This window comes from Pogoniulus pusillus, chromosome 37 (assembly GCF_015220805.1).
Source record: "Pogoniulus pusillus isolate bPogPus1 chromosome 37, bPogPus1.pri, whole genome shotgun sequence".
Lineage (NCBI taxonomy): Eukaryota > Metazoa > Chordata > Aves > Piciformes > Lybiidae > Pogoniulus > Pogoniulus pusillus.
In genome coordinates, this window is record NC_087300.1 from 8067663 (window position 1) to 8081156 (window position 13494).

Genomic DNA, 13494 nt, shown 5'->3' on the forward strand with positions numbered 1-13494 from the left:
CAGCCACTCTGGCCCCAGCCTCTAGTGCTGCTTGGGATTGTTGTGGCCAAAGTGCAGAACCCTGCCCTTGGCCTTGTTCAGTCTCATCCCCTTGGCCTCTGCCCACCCATGCAGCCTGGCCAGGTCCCTCTGCAGGGCTCTCCTCCCCTCCAACAGCTCCACAGCTGCACCCCCCCAGCTCCCTCAGCCTCTCCTCACCAGGCTGTGCTCCAGGCCCCTCCCCAGCCTTGCTGCCCTTCCTCCTAACATCCAGCTTGAACCTGCCCTGGCACAACTTGAGCAGAGCAGGCTTCATGTGTTAGAGCAGGCTCTTGGTTTGCCACCTCTGAGCTGCTCACCCTGCAGGGCAGTGCCAGGTGCAGTCTGCAGCCACACTCACAGCATCAGAGGATGTCAGAGAGGGAGCCTCTCTGTGGGCTTGCTCTGTGTTTCTGCTCAGGGATAAATGATCAGGGAGCCATTCTGGTTGGAGAAGACCTCCCTGATCATGGAGTCCAGCTGTTAATCACAGAATTGGTTTGATTAGTAAAGAGCTCTAAGATCATCAAGTCCAAACATAAACAGAAGGAGAAACTTTTTTCCTTATCCACACAAGATTGAAGCATCTCTAGCCCTGGGCAGCCTGGTACAGTGCTTGAGAGCTACAGGGAAAATCTTCAGGTCCTCCAGACTTAAAAAGCCAAAGCCATCTCCATAGTAATGGCACAAAGCTGCTGCAGGCAGTGAGCATCTCCTGTGAGGCCAGGCTGAGGGAGCTGGGGCTGGGAGCAGAGCAGCCTGAGGGCTGCCCTCAGTGCTGTGCTAAAGATCAGAGGCTAACAGGATGTCAGGGGTTGGATCCCCAAGGATCATCCAGTCCAACCCTGCTGGCAAAGCAGGAACACACAATCTAGCTCAGGGCACACAGAACACATCCAGACAGGCCTGGGAAGGCTCCAGAGAAGGAGACTCCACAACCTCTCTGGGCAGCCTGTGCCAGGGCTCTGGGACCCTTCCAGGCAAGAAGTTGTCCTTGTGCTGAGCTGCAACCTCCTGTGCTGCAGCTTCCATCCACTGCTGCTTGTCCTGTGCCAGGGAGCAGTGAGCAGAGCCTGTCCCCCCCTGCTGACCCCCAGCAGATGTTCAGGGATGGAGCCAGGCTCTGCTCAGGGATGTCCAAGGACAGGATGAGGAGCACTGGGTGCCAGCTGGAGCACAGAAGGTGCCACAGGAACAGAAGGGTAAACTTTGTCCCTGTGAGGCTGCTGGAGGTTGTGGAGTCTCCTCCTCTGAAGACTTTCCAAACCCCACCTGGATGTGTTCCTGTGTGCCCTGCCCTGGGTGATCCTGCTCTGGCATTGGTGGGGGCTGGACTGGAAGATCTTTGGAGGTCCCTTCCAACCCTTAACCTGCTCTGATTCTGTAAACCCAACACCACCATGGCCACCAAACCCTGTCCCCAGGGTGCCATTGAACACCTCCAGGGGTGGGGACTCCACCACCTCCCTGGGCAGCCTGTGCCAGCACCTGACCAACTACTAACGCAGCTCCCAGCCACCTCCACTCCCAGGGAGAGAAGTTACTTGGGGAGTGACATTTGCTGGCTTACATCCTCACCCCACTGCTGTACCCAAGGCAAGCTGGAGGCTTGGGGTGATGTCAGGGTGGAAGATCACTCTGTCACCTTGGCAAGGTCGTTCCATACTCCTGCAGCCTGATTCCCTTCCCTTTGGCTTATGTTTTACTGCATTTTGCTTAATTGCTTCTGCCTTCTTGGTAATGAGACCCAAAGCAGTTTGTGTAATGGCTCTCAGAGTAAAGTTATCCAGGAGCAGAGATGGAATTTGCCTGTTGAAGGTTTCCTCTTATTGCTTTCACTGCCTTCAGATTCCTCACTTGGTTTCATTCAGTCCTACGACCCTGCTGTGCCCTGCAGTGAGCTCCCTGCTCTGAGAGCACCCAGGGAGGAGCAGCTGAGGGTCAACACAGATGGGTCAAGAACTGGCTGGAAGGCTGGGCCCAGAGAGTGGTGGTGAATGGTGCCACATGCAGCTGGCAGCTGGCACCAGTGGTGTGCCCCAGGGATCAGTGCTGGGCACAGTCCTGTTCAATGTCTTTGTTGATGATCTGGAGCAGGGGATTGAGTCCAGCAGCAGTGAGTTTGCAGATGACACCAAGCTAGGAGCAGCTGTGGAGCTGTTGAAGGGTAGGAGAGCCCTGCAGAGGGACCTGGCCAGGCTGGATGGGTGGGCAGAGGCCAAGGGGATGAGACTGAACAAGGCCAAGGGCAGGGTTCTGCACTTTGGCCACAACAACCCCAAGCAGCACTACAGGCTGGGGCCAGAGTGGCTGAGAGCAGGCAGGCAGAGAGGGAGCTGGGGGTGGTGGGAGAGAGGAGCTGCAGAGGAGGCAGCAGTGCCCAGGTGGGCAGCAGAGCCAGTGGCATCCTGGGCTGGCTCAGGAGCAGTGTGGGCAGCAGGACAAGGGAGGTTCTTGTGCCCCTGTGCTCAGCACTGCTCAGGCCACACCTGCAGTGCTGTGTCCAGTTCTGGGCTCCTCCATTGCAGAGAGATGCTGAGGTGCTGGAAGGTGTTTGGAGAAGGGCAGCAAGGCTGGGGAGGGGCCTGGAGCAGAGCCCTGTGAGGAGAGGCTGAGGGAGCTGGGGGGCTGCAGCCTGCAGCAGAGGAGGCTCAGGGCAGAGCTCATTGCTGCCTGCAGCTGCCTGCAGGGAGGCTGTAGCCAGGTGGGGTTGGGCTCTACTGCCAGGCAGCCAGCGACAGAAGGGGACACAGCCTGGAGCTGTGGCAGGGTAGGTCTAGGCTGGATGTTGTTAGGAAGTTGTTGTCAGAGAGAGTGATTGGCACTGGAATGGGCTGCCCAGGGAGGTGGTGGAGTCTGTGTGGCTGGAGGTGTTGCAGCCAAGCCTGGCTGGGGCACTTAGTGCCATGGTCTGGTTGGTTGGGCAGGGCTGGGTGCTAGGTTTGACTGGCTGAGCTTGGAGCTCTCTTCCTACCTGCTTGGTTCTGTGATTCTAAGGGAGCTGGGAGTGCCAACCCTGGAGAAGAAGAGGCTGAGGGCAGAGCTCATTGCTCTCTACAGCTCCCTGAGAGGAGGCTGCAGGGAGGTGGGGGCTGGACTCTGCTCCCTAGTCTCAGGTGATAGAAGCAAAGGAAATACCTGAGATTGTGCCAGGGAAGGTTCTGGTTGGAGCTGAGGAAAATGTTCTTTGCTGCCATAGTGGTCAGAGGTTGGCAGAGGCTGCCCAGAGAGGTGGTGGAGTGCCCATGCCTGGAGGTGTTCAAGGATTGTGTAGGCATGACACCAGGGCCATGGTTTAGTGGCTGTGGTGGGGTTGGGTTGGTGGTTGGACTGCCTGATCTGAGAGGGCTTCTCTAACCAAAACAAAGAGAGGCTGCAGGAGGGCTGAGGGAGGACTATTGACAAGGTCTTGTAATGACAGGAGAGGGAGGGATGGGTTTAAAGTGGCAGAGGGGAGACTGAAAGTGGCTGTTAGGAAGAAGTTATTTGCAGTGAGGGTGGTGAGAGACTGGCACAGGTTGAGGGTGGTGAGAGACTGGCAGAGGTTGAGGATGGTGAGAGACTGGCACAGGTTGAGGGTGGTGAGAGACTGGCACAGGTTGAGGATGGTGAGAGACTGGCACAGGTTGAGGGTGGTGAGAGACTGGCACAGGTTGAGGGTGGTGAGAGACTGGCACAGGTTGAGGATGGTGAGTGACTGACACAGGTTGAGGATGGTGAGAGACTGGCACAGGTTGAGGGTGGTGAGACACTGACACAGCTTGAGGGTGGTGAGACCCTGGCACAGGTTTCCCAGGGAGGCTGTGGAGCACAGAAGCACAGAATGGGATCAAAGGCTGACAGTTGGTCTGGGTGATCTTAGAGGGCTTTTTCCCAGCCAAACCCATCCTGTATTTCTCTGAAACACAAACTGGAAAGGGAGTTGTAGCAATTCAGCTGCTGCATGCAAGGAGAATCATGCAAGGAGCTGGGAGATGCAGCCCCGTGCGGGGATTTACTCCTGCCTGGAGAGCTGCAGAAGGCTCCAGCAGTTAGTGCCAGCTCCAGTCTCAGAGGAGCACAGTTGCTACCTTTTGTGAAGAGCTTCTCCTGTGTCCTTATGAAGGAAAAGCCCTGAGGAGTAAGTTGCACAGTGTGGTGTGGGCTCTAAATCCTGGGTGGTAAAATCTGCCTGTCCAAAGCGCTGGAGGATGCTCTGCGAGGAGCTCTGACCTCTCCTCTCTCATTCAGTCTCCTTTTGCATGGTGATTACCTGAGCACAGAAATCCTGGAGCTGCAGGCTTGCCTGCTGGGGAACCTCATGCTCCATCCATTGTCCTACAGGCTGCACACAGAGGTTGTGGAGTCTCCTGCTCTGGAGCCTTTCCAGCCCTGCCTGGATGTGTTCCTGTGTGACCTGTGCTAGATTCTATGGTCCTGCTCTGGCAGGGAGTTGGACTGGAAGATCTCCAGAGGTCTCTTCCAACCCCTAGCATCCTGTGATGCTCTTGAAGTCACTGGGAGAAGAGCTTCCAGACTGATCCCTTAAGGCCAACACCATCTACATGTGTGTGTGGAGGTTGCTGAAGCACTGGCCCAGGCTGCTCAGAAAGGTTGTGGAGGCTCACAGGATCACAGCTCACAGGATCACAGCTCACAGGATCACAGTTCACAGGACACAGATCACAGCTCACAGATCACAGCTCACAGATCACAGGACACAGATCACAGCTCACAGATCACAGCTCACAGGATCACAGCTCACAGATCACAGCTCACAGATCACAGGACACAGATCACAGGACACAGATCACAGCTCACAGATGTCAGGGGTTCGAGGGGACCCAAAGAGCTCATCCAGTCCAATCCCCTGCCAGAGCAGGACCACACAATCCAGCTCAGGGCACACAGAACACATCCAGACAGGCCTTGAGAGGCTCCAGAGAAGGAGACTCCACAACCTCTCTGGGCAGCCTGTGCCAGGGCTCTGGGACCCTTCCAGCCAAGAAGTTGCCCTTGTGCTGAGCTGCAACCTCCTTTGCTGCAGCTTCCATCCACTGCTGCTTGTCCTGTGCCAGGGGGCAGTGAGCAGAGCCTGTCCCCCCCTGCTGACCCCCAGCCCTCAGAGAGTTCTAGACATTGATTCAATCCCCTCTCTGGCTTCTCTCCTCCAGGTCCCTCAGCCTCTCCTCAGCAGGCAGTGTCTCAGTCTCCTCTGGAGACTTTCAAACCCAGCCTGGATGCATTTCTGCACAACCTGACCTGGGCAGACCTGGACTTAGATGATCTCCAGAGGTTCCTTCCAACCCCCACCATGCTGGGATTCTGTGGGAGCCAGGAGCTGGCCCTTGCTGTGTGCTGCTGCAGGGTCAGGCAGGGTGCAGGAGGTGGTGGCACAGCCTCCTTTCCATTTTGGGCTCCATTTTTCACACTGTGTGCCAGGCTCAGGACTGTGTCCCTGAGGTGCTTGTTTTGGTTCCCAGCACAGAGGAAGCCCTCAGCCTGCAGCAGGGCAGGCAGGCTTCTGGCTCTGCTATTTGCATAGGGCTGGAGGAGCTGTGTGCAGTGAGCCCCAGCTCCTACACATGCAAAACAGCAACTCCACGACCTGTGCTCTCTCTGGCTTGCTGCAGGGCTGCAGAGCAGCCTGGCTGAGGGGTGCAACGGATCTGGCTGGGACCCCTCCTGGTCCCAGTGGCTGCTTACAGGTCTTGTCAAACCAGAGCTGCAAGCTGTGAGTCAGCACTGGGTCTGCTGTCTGAGAGTTGGCCTCTTATCTGTTCCTGAAGCCTTTGGCAGCCTGACCTCCACTGGGGTTCATCTGTCTTTGCTCAGCTCCCCGTGGTGCACTTCCTCCTGCTCAGTCCCAGCCCTTGAGTTCAGCAGGCAGTGAGAGGAGTCAGTTCCTCAGGGCAGGAGGAGCAGGGCAGTGACTAACTGCAGATAAAACCCTCCACCCTCCAGCTCTGCAGCAGCTGAAGGTACTCTCCTAGCAGTAATTACAAGGAGCTAGGATCAATTGCCTGACCCTGAGGGCCAGTGCCATGGAAGCAGCTCCTCCACCTCAGTGTCTAGGCTCTGTGTGTGCTCCCTGGAGAAGGGAGAGCTTCCTCTTGAAGCAAGATTCTGCTTCTTACCCAGCAAAATAGTCTGGGACACTCCTGTTTTGCATCACACCTCCACTGTCCATCCCCCAGGTGGCTTTTGCAGAAGGCAAATGGAGCAGGCAGCAAGCAGCAGGCAGCAGGCAGCAGGCAGCAAGCAGCAGGCAGCAAACAGCAGGCAGCAAGCAGCAGGCAGCAGGCAGCAGGCAGCCTGCAGTGTCTGCTGTGCTCAGCACCACTGCCCCAGCATGGCTCTGTGCATCCATGGGCAGCAGGCAAGGAAGGTTCTGAGGAGAGAGACACAAAGATGACCCCAGGGCTGGAGCAGCTCTGCTGTGAGAGCAGCCTGAGGCAGCTGGGGGTGTGCAGCCTGGAAAGGAGAAGGCTCCAGGGAGACCTTAGAGCTGCCTGCCACTGCCTGAAGGGGTCCTGCAGGAAGGCTGTGAAGGGACTGCATGAGGGTGTCTGAGACAGGCCAAGGGGGAATGGTTTGAAGCTGAGGCAGAGCAGGGTTAGAGTGGAGCTGAGGGAGAAGTTCTCAGGGAATTGGAGGCAGCACAAAGGGGAATGGCCTCAGGCTGATGCTGGGGAGGTTCAGATTGGACATTAGGGAAAAGCTTTTCCTGGAGACAGTGGTCAGGGGCTGGAATGAGCTGCCCAGGGAGGTGCTGGAGTCCCCAGCCCTAGCTGTGTCTCAGGGTGGTTTGGCTGTGGTGCTTGGGGCTGTGGTTGAAGGTGAATCTTGCAGAGCAGGGCTCCAGGCTGGGCTTGGTGCTCCTGAGGGGCTTTGCCAACCTGCATGGCTCTGGGAGGCTCTGATTCTTCAGTACAAGGAGGCTGTGGCTGCCTCCCTCCTGGGGGTGTTCAAGGCCAGGCTGGATGAGGTCTTGAGCAGCTGAGTCTAGCTGAGAGGTGTCCCTACCCATGAGAGAGGGGTTGGAGCAGATGATCTCTGAGCTCCCTTCCAACCTGAGCCATTCTGTGAGTCAGAAGAAGGTCAAGGGGGAAACCATTTCCAGCTGATCTCTGCACAGCTGCTGGCTGTGAGAGCAGGTCCTGTGGTGTTGATGAAAACCTCCTTCCCCAGCAGTTCTCCCTGACTGAGCAGAGATCAGAAACTCCATCTGAACTCTGACTGTCCCTTCTTGTTCTTTCTTCTTTCTTTTCCCCTTCACTTCTGTGGCTTGAAGCTCTGTGGCACAGCTTGGGAAGGTTTCTCAGTGCAGGAGCTCAGAGTCACAGAAAATTAGAGGCTGGAAGGGACCTCCAGAGCTCATCCAGCCCAAGCTCCCTGCCAGAGCAGCATCACCCAGGGCAGGGCACACAGCAATGCATCCAGGAGGGGGTTGAAAGCCTCCAGAGGAGACTCCACAACCTCTCTGGGCAGCCTGCTCCAGGGCTCTGCCACCCTCACACCAAAGAAGTTTCTCCTCCTGTTGAGCTGAAACCTTCTCTGCTCCAGTTTGGATCCACTGCTCCTTGGCTCATTGCTGTGCACCACTGAACACAGCTTGGCCCCCTCCTCTTGCCCCCCACCCCTCAGCTATTTGCACACATTGCTCAGATCCCCTCTCAGCCTTCTCCTCCCCAGACTCACCAGCCCCAGGGCTCTCAGGCTCTCTCCAGAGGGGAGATGCTCAAGTCCCCCACTCAGCCTGGTGGCTCTGTGCTGGACTCTCCCCAGCAGGTCTCTGTCTCTCCTGAACTGGGGAGCCCCAAACTGGACACAGCACTGCAGGTGTGGCCTCAGCAGGACAGAGCAGAAAGCTGAGCTGTGAGTCTCAGCAGGGTGAAAGACTTCTGAGGGAAAGGCAATTCCTGCCCAGCTCTGCGCCCTTGCCTTTCAAGGAGTCACCACCAAGAGCTGGCTTCCCACTCCTGCTTTGGCAGGGCTGGAGGGGCTCAGTTCACCTGGGTTCTGGAGGGATCATTACACAGCAGTGGCTTCCAGATATGAGCTTTTACTTGCAGCAGTGAGTCTGTGAGAAGGGAGAGCAGCAGAGGCTCTTGCAGCCCCCGGGGCAGGGTGCTGGAGCTGCACAGAAAGCAAAGCTCTCTTCACAGGCAGAGAGTGGAGTGGCCCTGAGGGTCCTTGGCAGTCCTGGGGGCTCTGTGCAAGCAAGCAGCATTAGTTTAGAATCTGCCAGGGTTGGAAGGGAGCACAAGGAGCAGCCATGCCCAGGGACACCCTACCCTAGAGCAGGCTGCACACAGCCTCAGCCAGCCTGGCCTCAAACACCTCCAGCCATGGGGGCCTCAACCCCCTCCCTGGGCAACCCCTGCCAGGCTCTCACCACTCTCCTGCTCAACAACTTCTTTCTAACATCCAATCTGAATCTCCCCACCTCCAGATTTGTTCCATCCCCCCCAGTGCTGGCACTCCCTCACACCCTCAAAAGTCTCTCCCCAGCTCTTTTGCAGCCCCCTTCAGATCCTGGAAGGTCACAAGAAGGTCCTCTGGGAGCCTCCTCTGCTCCAGCCTGCACAGCCCCAACTCTTTCAGTCTCCTCACAGCAGAGGAGCTGCATCCCTCTGCTCATCCCCGTGGCCCTGCTCTGGAGGTCTCTTCCAGCCTGGTTGATTCTATGATTCTCTGACACCTTCCAGCACCTCTTGTCCCAGTGGCTCCATCACTGGGTGCAGTACTCCAGATGGGGTCTCAGCAGTGGGGAGCAGAGGGGCAGGATCACTTCCCTGCCCTGCTGCCCACACTGCCCTTGCTGCAGCCCAGGCTCTGATTGCTCTCTGGGCTGCCAGACTGAGATTGGATGTGAGGAACAAGTTCTGCACCATGAAGGTGCTGTAATGCTGGAGCAGGTTGCCCAGGGAGGTGGTTGAGGTCCTATCCCTGGAGATGTTCAAGGTCAGGCTCAACAAGGCTCTGGGCAACCTGTCACAGAAACATTTATCATTCATACACAGAATCACAGAACCAAGCAGGTTGGAAGAGAGCTCCAAGCTCAGCCAGCCCAACCTAGCACCCAGCCCTGCCCAACCAACCAGACCATGGCACTAAGTGCCCCAGCCAGGCTTGGCTGCAACACCTCCAGGGACAACAACTCCACCACCTCCCTGGGCAGCCCATTCCAATGCCAATCACTCTCTCTGACAACAACTTCCTCCTAACATCCAGGCTCAACCTGCCCTGCCACAGCTTCAGGCTGTGTCCCCTTGTTCTGTCCCTGGCTGCCTGGCAGCAGAGCCCAACCCCACCTGGCTACAGCCTCCCTGCAGGCAGCTGCAGGCAGCAATGAGCTCTGCCCTGAGCCTCCTCTGCTGCAGGCTGCACCCCTCCAGCTCCCTCAGCCTCTCCTCACAGGGCTGTGCTCCAGGCCCCTCCCCAGCCTTGCTGCCCTGCTCTGGGCACCTTCTAGTATCTAAGTTCTAAGTTCAGGCTGGCAAAGCCCCTCAGGAGCACCAAGCCCAACCCAGATCCCTGCTCTACCAGGTGCAGCCTAAACCATAGCCCCAAGCACCACAGCCAAACGACTTTTAAACACCCCCAGGGTTGGCAGCTCCACCACCTCCCTGGGCAGCTCATTCCAATGCCTGACCAAACTTCCTGAGGGTGCCTCAATCCCTTCCTCCACATCACTGCTGAAGTTATTGCAGAGAACTTGTCCCAGTGCTGAGCCCTTGGAGCTCAGCATTGCTGAAGCCATGTGGGGCAGAAGTGAAAGTTCCTAAGCAGAGCTTTCAGTCTGAGGAGTCCTTTAATGAGCAGAGAAAGGCTTCTGGATGCCCTCCCAGCTGTTTCTATTGACATGGATCCCTGTTTGTCTCTGTGGGTCTCTCCTTCCTGTAGCACTGGAGGGCCTCACAGCCACCAGGAGATGACTCACAACACATCTGTGCAAGAGGGAAGTCTCCTTGGTGTAGCAGAGGGTACCAAGAGGGGCTGGAGATGCTGTCAGCTGCCCAGTTTCACACAGGAAATGTGTAACCAAAGCGGGAACTGAGCCCCAGCAGGATTGCCTCTCCCTCCAGCATGTGCTCAGCAGCTGGGCAGGCCACAGGAGCAGAGGATGGTTTGGCTTGGAGAGGACCTCTCAGATCATCCAATCCATCCAGGAACCCAACACCACTGTGGCCACAAACCCAAAGTGCCATGGGCACAGCTCTCTGGGACATCTGCAGGGAGAGGGCATCCACAGACACCCTGGGTAGGGATCCTGCACCAAGGCAAAGAAGAGATCTCCTTTGCAGGCAGCAAGCACTGAGATGCCAGCAGGGAGGCATTGCATACCCCTCCTGGGGCACTGCATAGCCCTCCTGGGGGCACTGCATAGCCCTCCTGGGGGCACTGCATACCCCTCCTGGGGCACTGCATAGCCCTCCTGGGGGCACTGCATACCCCTCCTGGGGGCATTGCATGCTCCTCCTGGGGGCACTGCATACCCCTCCTGGGGCACTGCATACCCCTCCTGGGGGCATTTTATAACCCTCCTGGGGCACTGAATACCCCTCCTGGGGGCATTTTATAACCCTCCTGGGGCACTGCATACCCCTCCTGGGGGCACTGCATACCCCTCCTGGGGGCATTGCATGCTCCTCCTGGGGGCACTGCATACCCCTCCTGGGGCACTGCATACCCCTCCTGGGGGCATTTTATAACCCTCCTGGGGCACTGAATACCCCTCCTGGGGGCATTTTATAACCCTCCTGGGGCACTGCATACCCCTCCTGGGGGCACTGCATACCCCTCCTGGGGCACTGCATACCCCTCCTGGGGGCACTGCATACCCCTCCTGGGGCACTGCATACCCCTCCTGGGGGCATTTTATAACCCTCCTGGGGCACTGCATACCCCTCCTGGGGGCACTGCATACCCCTCCTGGGGGCACTGCATACCCCTCCTGGGGGCATTTTATAACCCTCCTGGGGCACTGAATACCCCTCCTGGGGGCATTTTATAACCCTCCTGGGGCACTGCATGCTCCTCCTGGGGGCACTGCATACCCCTCCTGGGGCACTGCATACCCCTCCTGGGGGCACTGCATACCCCTCCTGGGGCACTGCATACCCCTCCTGGGGGCATTTTATAACCCTCCTGGGGCACTGCATACCCCTCCTGGGGGCACTGCATACCCCTCCTGGGGGCACTGCATACCCCTCCTGGGGGCATTTCATAACCCTCCTGGGGCACTGCATACCCCTCCTGGGGGCACTGCATACCCCTCCTGGGGGCACTGCATTCCCCTCCTGGGGCACTGCATAACCCTCCTGGGGCACTGCATACCCCTCCTGGGGGCACTGCATACCCCTCCTGGGGCACTGCATACCCCTCCTGGGGGCACTGCATACCCCTCCTGGGGCACTGCATAACCCTCCTGGGGACATTGTATAACCTTCCTGGGGCACTGCATACCCCTCCTGGGGGCACTGCATACCTCTCCCTGGGGCTTTGCATGCCCCTCCTGGGGCATTGCAGTGCTTGCTGTCTGCCAAGGAGATCTCTTCTTTGCCTTGGAGCAGGATCCATACTCCAAGGTGGAGTCTCCCTGCTGGGGTGAGTTCAGAGGAGGCCATGAGGATGATCAGAGAGCTGGAGGCTCACTGCTGTGGGGAGAGGCTCAGAGAGTTGGGGCTGCTCAGTCTGGGGAAGAGGAGGCTCCAGGGAGACCTTAGAGCTGCATTTCAGTATCTGAAGGGGACTTCCAGGAGGGCTGGGGAGGGACTGTTTAGGAGGGCTTGTGGGGGTAGGACAAGGGGCAATGGGAAGTGGAGCAGGGCAGAGTTAGGTTGGACATCAGGAGGAAGTTCTGGTTGGGGAAGTCATAGAACAGGTTGCCTGGAGAGGTCCTGTTGCTGCAGCCACTCAGGGGCAGACTCAGAGTGGCCCTGAACACCCTGCTCTAGTGGGAGGTGTCCCTGCTGCCTGCCAGGGGAGGGCTTGCACAAGATGCCCTTTGAGGGTCTCTTCCAACCCCATTTACTCTGTGGTTTCCCTTGCAGCCTCTTGCAGGAGGCTCACCTCATGCTGCTGTGCTTTCTGCCAGCCTGCACATCACCAGCTGGGTGAATGTCCTGCAGGAGCTGCATGCAGCCACCAAGGGCTCCTCCAGCTGTTGGGCCTCAGCTGGTGTCCTGCTTGGGCTACCAAGCAATCCTCTCCATCAGGGCACCTGATGTAAGCCCTCTGTGGCATTTTACTAGGCACAGAATCCAACTCCCAAGGAGCTGCTTCTCTTACAGACTGAACCAAACCCTGGGCAAGCAGGAGAGGGACATCAGCAGCACTCCAGACCCCCACATCCACTGTGAGTACCCTCTGCTTTTGTCTGCACTGCCCCTGGCCCTGGGCTCAGCCTGGCAGCAGGACCTGCTTTGCTCTTTCTCTGGCTCCCTGCAGCTTTAATTCAGTCTGAGAATCACAGGATGGGTTTGGGTTGGAATGGACCTTAAAGGGTATCTAGTTCCAAGCCCTTGCCATGAGTAGAAACATCTCCCACTAGAGCAGGCTGCCTCATCCAGCCTGGCCTTGAACAACTCCAGGGAGGTTGTGGAGCACAGAAGCACCCAATGTGATCTTTGATCACATTGGGTGCTTCTGTGCTCCACAACCTCCCTGGCAAACCTGTGCCAGGGTCTCAGCACTCTCAACCTGTGCCAGTCTCTCACCACCCTCAACCTGTGCCAGTCTCTCACCACCCTCAACCTGTGCCAGTCTCTCACCACCCTCACTCTCAACAATTTCTTCCTCATCTCCCCTCTCAATCTCCCTTCTCCCAGCTCAAAGCCATTGTCCCTTGCCCCAAGTCCCTCCTCAGCTCTCCTGGAGCCCCTTCAGGCACTGGAAGGCTGTTCTAAGATCTCCCTGGAGCTTTCTCTTCTCCAGGCTGCTCTAACTTTCCCAGCCTCTGAGGTTCTTCAGCCCTCTGAGCATCTTTGTGGCCTCTTAGAATCATTGAATCATAGAATCAAGCAGGTTGGAAGAGACCTCCAAGCTCATCCAGTCCAACCTAGCATCCAGCCCTAGCCAATCAACCAGACCATGGCACTAAGTGCCTCATCCAGTCTTTTCTTGAAGACCCCCAGGGATGATGCCTCCACCACCTCCCTGGGCAGCCCATTCCAGTGCCAATCACTCTCTCTGGGAAGAACTTCTTCCTAACATCCAGCCTGTACCTACCCTGGCACAACTTGAGACTGTGTCCCCTTGTTCTATTGCTGGTTGCCTGGGAGAAGAGGCCACCCCCACCTGGCTACAATGTCCCTTCAGGTAGTTGTAGACAGTAATAAGATCACCTCTGAGCCTCCTCTTCTCCAGGCTTCTGAACCCTCTCAAACAGTCCCATGTCCTTCTTGCCTTGGGGTCTTCAGAACTGGAGGCTGTGCTCCAGGTGAGGTCAGAACTTTCACCTGGGAAGTCCTCCAAGCCTTGCAGTTTTGT

General features: G+C 57.4%; 1 protein-coding gene across 5 annotated transcripts in view; it reads left to right on the forward strand.

Moving 5' to 3' along the window:
• Positions 1-13494, forward strand: part of HIVEP3 (HIVEP zinc finger 3) — a 497619-nt gene that overhangs the window by 357967 nt on the left and 126158 nt on the right. For 4 of the 5 annotated variants that reach the window (XM_064172675.1, XM_064172677.1, XM_064172679.1 and 1 more), the window contains one exon: positions 12297-12361. The exons of the other annotated variant lie outside the window; for it this stretch is intronic. The gene's annotated coding sequence lies outside the window, so the exon portion shown is untranslated. The remainder of the gene's footprint in view (positions 1-12296; positions 12362-13494) is intronic. 5 annotated transcript variants of the gene reach the window in all.